Here is a 7678-nt window from a genome sequence, read left to right as displayed (position 1 = left end):
ATTAGATTATTCTCCTCTTCTTTCTTTATAGCTCGCACTAAACCAAGGAGCAGTAAAATCAGTGGGTGGATACAATAATTTGAACAGTCCAACACTAACCTCCCCTCTGGGCTGTTGCAGTATTTTTAGACTCACTGTGCACTCAGTCTTAAACAGGTACGTAAAACAGATTTGACATTATGTCACATCTGATCTGTTCTGACACCTTCTCAGCCTTCCCCAGGTGTGTTGAATTTATTATGCGCGTGTTACTGTGTTAAAAGGATTTCTGAGTAATGATGATACAAAGAGGCAGATCGGGAACTTTAGAAACCCTGCTAAAGTGAGCTAAAGTGATTAAACCTAGGCATATATTTGAATGTCGCTACTCAGTTTGTTTGCAGATGGCTGCCTGCACAGAGCCAAGCATGAATAATGTAGAGAACAAGACAAGATGTCTGCAGCCATGCAAACAGCTTCGTGAGACCTTCAGAGACGATATAAAGGAGAGATTTCTGAAGAGAATGGTGTCGAGAAATGGGCACCCAATCATAGCAACAGTGTGGCAGCAGATAAGGGCTTGTTGGTCTAGGGGTATGATTCTCGCTTTGGGTGTGAGAGGTCCCGGGTTCAAATCCCGGACAAGCCCTCTAATGTCAGTTATTAGAATTTGGGCTCTCATGATCTATCCGTAAACTGTCAAGGTACTTGCTGCACTAATACTACTACTGCAACAGACAAAATTAAACATCTTAACATGGGGACTGACTCCTTCTGCATCCATATTTACCACTCAGTGTTTCATTTTCGTTGGCCTTTAGTGTTTATGATTGACTAGTGTGCTTTATCAATCATGTTTATTACATTTTCAGATGATCTGCTGCTACATGGATAATAAAGTAAAGCCTGCACTGTTCGCCTTGTCATGTCCAACCTTTCAGCTGCTCATTGCTCTTTCATTTGGTATTTTGTACAATCCAGAATTACCGAAGTTTCCAAGAAAAAAAAAGATAAATGTGGTTTTAAAAAGCAGTTTGTCTTGATGGCTGTTATTTCTGCAGTGCTCATCTAAGTGTCCACTCAAAGCTTTTTTTTATGCTCTGAGAGAAATTCAATTGGGTTGTTCCAGCTTTCTTCCATCCAAGTACTAACCAGGCCCGACTGATACGGCCGCAAACAAGAGTGCAAACTACAAACAACCATTTTATGGATGCAGTAGTCTCACATCTAACATGTAGTGGCTCTGAAGCATGTAAAAAAAAAAAAAAGGAAATCGTTTTACTTGAACAAAATAAAAATATATGCATTTTGTTGAGTGACGGGAGGATACTGCCTCTGGGTTTTCACATGTGGTTCCTTGCCTTGAGAAGAAGGCCCAAACACTTCATGTGTCTGCTATTTTCAGCGGTTGGGCTGCAGGGTTAGGGCGCGTATTTTTGGACAGGATTGTGGCGTTTCCTTGGGCAATATGTCACTTTAGTCACATGAAAAGACTTTGAAACAAAAGACACTCTGTAGGCAGAGATCTTGCCTGCTTTGATATAAAAACTGTCCACCTCCTCTGTGACTTTCCATTTATATATATCTCCTTTGTTATATCTGCTTATAGCTACTTAAACATCAAGTTTGTTATTTAACTCATTGGTGTGTTAGGCAGCAACAAGATCTTTGACCTCTACCAACAATGTTCACAGCTGCTGTGTGTTTGAACGTGATAAAAAAACAACAACAACATCTTATTGCATAATTGTGGAATCATCTTCCCGTCTTTACACCTTTAATCATAGATAGGCTGGCTCCTACAGTAATTTCTGCATTGATACATCGATGCATTGATGTCATAACACATTTCATATTCATCTTGATTGCTTTGAATAGAGCTAATTGGACGGCCAAAGACCAAGACAGGATTAGTAACCCTCTTAACCTCCTTTCAAACACCAAGAAAAGAGAGAAGAACAGTTTGAAGTATTTATTTGAACCTATTCATTTGACTCCTCTCTGCATTTGTTTTATTTCTTGAGTTGATCTCCGGCTCTGACTAATCCAGGCCATTGATTCTCCTTGAATTACTTCAGCATACACAAGGCTGACCAAGCTCTCAGCTCAATCAGAAGCTTATTCAACTAAACAGAGACTGAGCAGCTGGAGGATTAAAAACGAGCGACGTCTCACCTCAGTGGCTGCCAGTGTATGAGGCCAGTGCTACCTTTCATTAACCTCTGTAACTGATGTTAACAAAAGGATTGTCTTAAATCCTCTTATCTGACCTTAAAGACTGAACATTTGATTTTGCCGGTCATTTATGTCCAGCCCTATAGCTACACCGTTATCCTGTCCAGGTCAGTGTTAGGTAACACAAACAACTATCAGCACGTATCTAAGCTTTCCTCCAACCAACCATTTTCTTCCACTTATCTGGGGTCGGGTCGGTGGTGGCAGCAACACATTTCAGCTCCTCCTGGAGGATCCTGAGGCGTTCCCAAGCTAAATGGGCGATGTAGTCGAAAGGAAGGAACCAGGGGGGATCCTAATCAGATGGCTGAGCCACCTCAGCTGGCTCCTTTCTCTAAGTAGAATCAAAAATCAAAAGAACAGTGAATATGAATCACCACCAATCACAAAAAAAAACACAACAAACAACTACTGACATTGATTCATTCATAACTAGAATGACTCTTCTTCTGAGCAGCTGTGAAGTTATTCACAAAGCCACATTACTGGCTCGTATCATAAAACACAGCCACTCTTTCTACTCCACTTGACCTGACCTTAATTAATTCACCTCTTCAACCTCTTGGGAAAAGATAATGGAAGAAAATTGATTCAAACAACAGCAAAGTGCAGATTCCTCTTTGGGGAGCTTTAAAGCTCACAAACAATTTGTTCTATTTTTGCAGCTGTGAGACAAAGGGGGTTTGAAGATTCAACAGAGAGCTAAAGAGGGAAGGGAAGATAATATTTACCTATATATTCACGTGTCATTGTTGGTGATGGGCTATGAGGTAAATGACCCGTTGTATTTGTGTGGGCGTGTATCTGCCACCAAGAGGTCTCCTGCTCCTCTTGTGCTGAAAATAAAAGGAAAATGCCAAATGGTGTTAGCTGTGAATTACCTACTGTGCTGTGGGCGCTCATGATGATGCAACGAGGCAGCTCTCCAGGCGGCAGAATAAAGGATCACAGAGTGATCAAGTGCAGGAAGGGCTGTTTGCTTCCATCTTTCAAGAAAGGTACAAAACATAAAATTAAGCTAAGACTGGTATCTAACAATATTGTGCCATAGCATTTAAATCAAACAATGGGTAATTATGGGCTGAAAATAATCATGCATCCATCCAGTAACCACTGATTAGGGTCGCAGGGGGCCGGAGCTGCAGCTGATATTGGGCAGGAGGCGGGGATAAGTCGCCAGTTCATCACACATTCACACATAGAGTCACCAATTAACCTCCATGTGTTTGCGGGAGATCCCGTCGAGAACCAGAGCAGACATGCGGTGATCAATCATAGAAAAGCCGCAGCCAGCGGATTCAAACCAGGAACCTTCTTCCTGTGAGGCCACAGTACTAACCGCTACACCACCGTGCTGCCCACAAATCATCATCCATCCATTTATTTTCCATAACTGCTTATCCTCAGGGAGTCCCTGCTGACTTAGGGCGAGAGGCGGGGTACACCCTGTACAAGGCGCCAGCTCATAGAGACAAACAACCATTCACATTCACACCTACGGGCAATTTAGAGTAATTAATTAACCTGCATGTCTTTGGACTGTGGGAAGAACTCCACAAAGAAAGGCCCCAGCTGGAGGATACAAACCAGGAACCTTTTGCTGTTGCCTGCAAATAATGACAGTAAAGTTTATTTTGCATGCAACCAAAGTCACAATAACTATGAAGGAACAAATTTTCGGGTTGGGTTGCAGTGGCAGCAAGTTTAACAACGGCCCAGCGAGGCATTCCAGGTCCTACTGGAGGATCCCGAGGCGTTCACAGGCTAGATGGGCTATGTAGTCTCTCCAGCAGGTTCTGGGTCTGCCCCGGGGTCTCCTCCCAGTTGGACACCTCCAAAGGAAGGTGCCCAAGGGGCATCTTAACCAGATGCCCGAACTCCCTTAGCAGGCTCTTAAGTAGCTCTACTCCGAGCTCCCTCCAGATGTCCAGCGGAAAATCATTTCAGCTGTATCCACAATCGCATCCTTTCAGTCACTACCCAAAGGTCATGACCATAGGTGAGGGTTGGGACTGGAAAATCAAGAGCTTTGTCTTTAGGCTCAGCTCCCTCTTCACCACAACGATCCGGTACAATGTCTACAAAACCACAGAACACATTTTGTCAGTAGATGTTGCATCAAATCCCATGAAGATTATCCAAACACAGAGTACACTATCTGCATAAAAACGATCAGCCTAAAGACATAAAATGACGATCTGTTTGCTCTCCAACCTGAAATTCTTCCACATTTCCTTCATACTTCCACCCTGCTCTCTCCCTTTTGTATCACAGTATTTGTAATATAGCCGTATTGCTGCTGGGGGGATGAAAGTAGTGCTTAACAAATGCAGCTTCTACTTATATAGGAGGCTGTTTTGCATCTACTGTATCTCTCTGCAGTAATGAAAGAATAAGATGGATCCCTGACAATTCCTAGAATATGAGACCGACTGGCATAAAATAGTTGGAAGGAGGAACCGTTCGTTTTTTTCTTTTTTTTACTGCCTCCGTGCAGCAGTATATCAGCAGGCCATCACTGTCTCAGTCCAATTATTTTGGAGTAACATGTTCCATTTCTCCCAACCTTCATTTTATTCCTGAGAGATCTCTAATTAGTTGCTGTGTTTTCCAAGCGGCTGTCCACAGGAGATGAGTTAAGCCTCGAGTAATGGACGCGGAAGAACATTAAACCTTTACGGGCTTGCAGACAGATATTAAAGACAGCCAAATGACTGGCTGTGCTAAAAAACACCAAGATGTGTGGTGGTGGTGGTCGTGATGGTGGTGGTGTGCAGAATGTATAAGCGCTCAGAGGACAACTGGACAACCTGAATCTGCTGAATGATTTCAGTTTTCTCAGGCATACAAAGAAAATCAAAGAAACACGGCTGAGAGCGGCTTTCTTTCTCCGATGTTGTCTTTTCGCGTGTTTGCTTTTAGACTCCCTGTAGACACTGCCGCAGTTTGGCAGCGAATGAGGCGTGAATATGAAGTTCCTCCATCCTCGTCACTCCATTACCTGCTCTGTCTGTGCTTCTCATTACAGCCTTTTTTTCCCTGGGATTGCAAAAACCAAATGCACTCTGACTGTAGGGCTATTGTAATGGAAAACATTATGCAAATGTCAGGTGTTCCTGTTATCGTTCAGCCCTGAGTGCATACATGAGGAAAAAAGGCACTTTTAAATACTATAACAGGGAACAAAAGCAGCAGAGAGAGCATTTAAAATCACTTTTTATACAGTCTATTTATAGATTCAGTCACAGATGTTGACTCTGAATAATTGCTTGAATTGATTTAAACCCTTTGAATCGATTATTGAAAATATGCAATATGTTAAAAATGCTAATATGATTAATTTTGTGCTGAATGAACAGAAAGCTCTATATGATTTATTGATTGCACTAAAGGTCGGAAGGTTTCAGTTCAAGAACTTTGATTTAAGCCTAATTGTCATTGTTTGGGTGATGTGCCTTAGTTCAAAGCAAAATACAGTATTAATACAGCATATTTTAGACCAGGACTTTACTAAATGTAACTGTCCAAAAGTCAGGTTTCATAAAGTTGGTTATATTATGTTTCTGTTACATGGTGCACGGTTGTTTGAGTTTATAGGGTCATTAAAAAGGATTTGGTTTGTTAAAAAGGTTACATGAGTAGTAAATGCACCATCTTAAAATTGATGTTTAGTCAAATAGTTAGAGAGTGAATGTGGATGCAGAGGGACGACCTCCAATGTGACTTTGATCCTGCGAGTAGAATCCTATATTTCCTTTTATAGTTCATGTTGTCTGATGAACAGATCATCAACTTTTTTTTGGCTCAGCATCGACTCATGGACATAAAACATTTTTAGGCCTGAAGAGGCAAAAGTAAAAAAATTAAGCAACAATCAAAGACAAGTCAGAAAAACACCTCACACATGTTCTTGTAGCAGAATTGGAGACAATAGGCAGCAGATGAATGTGAAACCACCACATAAGGGTGCACATGCAGAAAATACAGCACACTGGTAGGTCTAGGAAGCGTCATTAACCATGCACACGGGATGAGCACACATTGTACAGACTGAAGTCAGGAAACATACATTTTTAATTCAAGTCCTGAATGAAAAATAAAAGTTTAATGCTCTACTGCAAATCCTGGAAAGGTAATATTCATCATCGTGACTCCCTGCTGTTCAGTGATATTTGTTATGGAATTTTCTATCCTTGGGTTACACAAGGACACATGTGGGCCTTGAGGTCCTCAGCAGTATTAGTTGTTTGGCTTTGGTTGGAAACAGTAGGTGCCAGTCTATCTGTGTCTAAGAGACTTCTTGCTGCCTTCCTAGACATAATAGACAGTTTGACATTGACGTTCCAATCTGCGTAAACAGACATCCGTATCTCCAGACTAGAATATGCTGACAGTAACACCTCCATGGGTAAAAACATTCTCTTTGACTAATTCTGGGGCGTATAGTATTTGTGGTGTTATCTTGGGGTTTAAAGTCTAATCACCAGGATGAGTTGGGCAGAATGTTAGACTGACTCAGGCACTTCTGATGAACTTTGAGTGTGTCTCTAATTCTCCTTGGCCAAGCGACAATAAATAATACAGCATAAGACATCAGAGGCTCCTGAACACTTTCTTCCTTCCTGACCTCACCATTTCTCCACAACAATATTCATTTTTTCATTCCACAACACACTACCAACAAACAAGTCTTTGAAAATGACAAACAAGTTATGGCACTTCTGAACTCTTCATTTTATCAAAGTGAAAGTGAATTAAATTGAATGACGGCGCCCGTCTGTTGAGCTGTACACGCAGGCAGAGGTTTTCTCTCTTCTGCAGGCAGGCGACAATACGGTCGCTTGCAGATGGTTGAAATAATCGCAAACCAATTTCCTCCAGTACAAAAGGCATTGCTCTGAGTTGAATTAGAAATTATCTGCAACTGAATGACTGTGACAAAATTGTTCCTATATGTGCATTGAAGTTTAAATTGGAAAAATAACTGCCGCCTGATCAATGAACGATTATGATGAGTCATTATAAGTGCTGAATGCTGAATGTAATTTTAATCAGAGGTTTGACTATTTCACACAGAGAGAAAGAGGCCAGATCTAAAATACAGCAGTCTTAGAGATTAATTCAAAAATGTTGTCTAGTAACTCTTTTAATCGTAAACCGTATTTTTTATATCTGGTCTGAACACTGGTCTGCTTCATATTTACCTGCAACTTTAATATTCTGGTTCACTCTCTCTGCTTGCATAGCGTCGGTTTCTGCTGCAGGCTGCTGATTCCAGGGAAAAATCTGTATAAAATGTGATTTTATTGGTTTCTTCTGTGCACTCGACATCTATTGCATGTCTCTCCGTCCTGGGACATCCCTCCTTCCTCTTCTTTCAGATGTTTCTTTGATGATGTTCTCCCTGTTAAAAGGAGATAGGATTGATCCGCAGTACAAATCATGCTATAGAAACAGAAACTGA

General features: G+C 41.4%; 1 non-coding gene across 1 annotated transcript; it reads left to right on the top strand.

Annotated features, from left to right (window-relative positions):
- Positions 1-556: 556 nt before the first annotated feature.
- trnap-ugg (transfer RNA proline (anticodon UGG)) lies at positions 557-628 on the top strand. The gene has a single exon. It is a non-coding gene; the product is annotated as a tRNA-Pro (tRNA).
- Positions 629-7678: the final 7050 nt, after the last annotated feature.

Source organism: Larimichthys crocea, chromosome XXIII, assembly GCF_000972845.2.
Source record: "Larimichthys crocea isolate SSNF chromosome XXIII, L_crocea_2.0, whole genome shotgun sequence".
Lineage (NCBI taxonomy): Eukaryota > Metazoa > Chordata > Actinopteri > Sciaenidae > Larimichthys > Larimichthys crocea.
The sequence above is the reverse complement of the archived record's forward strand: the minus strand, read 5'-3'. Positions and strand labels throughout refer to the sequence as shown.